At 35.8% G+C, this 2,000-nt stretch overlaps 1 pseudogene; it reads right to left on the bottom strand.

The window, feature by feature from the left end:
• LOC107606266 lies at nucleotides 373-931 on the bottom strand (annotated as a pseudogene).

The following is a 2,000-nucleotide window of genomic DNA, read 5'->3' as shown; positions in this document are numbered from 1 at the left end:
CCCTTTCCTCTCCCTCCCCATCGCAGCCCCCCAACACACACTCTCCCTTCCCTTTCCCTCCCATCGCAGCTCCCTTCCCTCTCCCTCTCATCGCAGATCATATAAAGGCACAGATAGAAGCACACACAACAGAATACAATATCATAATTCAAATTACAATCTTCTAATATCATTTGTGTTTCTTTCCAAATGTATTACACTATTCTATTAATTACATTAAAAAAAGAAGAAAAAGAAAAAAATCAGTTACAAACCCCCCAAATTTCTTTCCCTTTGAACATACATCCAGATTCTCCATTTGAATGCTGCTCTTGAGGGGCATATACACTTGCACCAACATAGTAGATGAATAAATTCACAATCCCATCAAATTCACAATGACCAACACACCCACAATAACCGTAAAAAATAGCAGAGGAAGAGAAGGTTATCAATTGCTATAATAAGCAAAACCAAAAAAATCACGAAGACAAAGTTATAGATGAAAATAAAAAATGTGACCCAGAGGTAAGTGATGAACAAACGCTTGAAGACTTTGGGGATTGCGAAGACGGTGGAGGAAAAGGAGACAGCTTTGTTGGTGTAGAGGGAAGCAACGATGAAGACGACAGTGGTGGTGGAGAGGAGAGAGAAGGCGAAGAGAAAGAGAATGTAGCAGAACTGGATTGTGAGGAGAAGAGTCCATTCATGGTTAGCTTGAGAAGAGTCCTGTTAAGAGTTCTGAAACTGAGTGAGGAATGGGTGTGTAAAAAATGGGTGTGCGAGGATTGCGAATGAGAGAGGAAAAATTAGGGTTAGGGTTATGAGGTAGAACATCTTCGATGATCTCTTTGGAATTGAGATTGATTCTCTCAAGATTTCTGGAATGTTCAGGAATTGCAGCTCCTCTGGTGCTAGATCCATTATTCCTTCTTCTTCTTCTCAAATTCTCGTTTTGGTTTGTGATTGCTTTGAAGGGATGGGATTTTGAGGTATCAGATTTTTGTTCTTCTTCGTTGCAGAAATGAGATGAGATGAGATGATATGAGAGGCAAGAAGAGGGAAGGGGGCTGCGATGGGGAGGGAAAGGGAAGGGGAGAGTGTGCATTGGGGGCTGCGATGGGGAGGGAGGGATTAGGGTTTAGGGGGTGATTTGCCAGGGATCAAAATACTATGGACATGTCAGCATTGTGCTTACCGGAGATTTGCTCCGGTGAGCTTGGAGACACGCTTGTCAAATTTTAAAATTTTTTAAGGACAGAGGACTATTTTGTCAATAACAAAAGTCAGGTACCATTTTGTCAGCACCAAAATCTTTCGGGTACCGATTTGGTATTTACCTCTAAAAAATAATTGAATACTATGTACATTAAAAAATTGATATTATTGAAGGATAAAACTAAAATTTATTTCTATGTATCATTTTTATCCCCAATATTTTCGTCCTATTTAAGTCCCTAACGTTTTAAAATCGTCTCAATTTTGTCCCGCCGTCAATTCTGTTAACGGATCCCTAACGGCAGGACAACATTGAGTCAATTTTGAAATGTTAGGGACTTAAATATGACGATTAAAACGTTAGGGACAACTTTATTAGGACTTACCCCAAACGTTGGGAACAAAAACGATACTTTACTCTTAATAAAAATATTTGATATTTTTATTTTATATATTTAATAACATTTATATTAATAATTATGATATAATTAATTTAAATATAAGTGAGTATAAAATTAAAATAATATGAAATAACATAGCTTGGTGATAAAAGGAATATGTAATAACAAAAAAGGCTTAAGTTCAAACTATATCTTTAATAATTTTAAATTTTTTTTAAAATGGTTCGATTAGACCGATTTTTTATCAATTCTATTTTTTAAACGGTCATATTATTGGACCGCATCGATTAAAAGTCTGGTCCTTACAATAATGTTCACTTTCCAATTAAAAATTTATTGTGAATTTGAAGGGTTTGTTTGATTTGCTATTTTATTGTTTTATTTATATTTTTAGTTTTTTAC

The sequence above is a fragment of the Arachis ipaensis genome, chromosome B01 (assembly GCF_000816755.2).
Source record: "Arachis ipaensis cultivar K30076 chromosome B01, Araip1.1, whole genome shotgun sequence".
Taxonomy (NCBI): Eukaryota; Viridiplantae; Streptophyta; class Magnoliopsida; order Fabales; family Fabaceae; genus Arachis; species Arachis ipaensis.
This window is presented reverse-complemented; position numbering and strand designations above follow the sequence as displayed.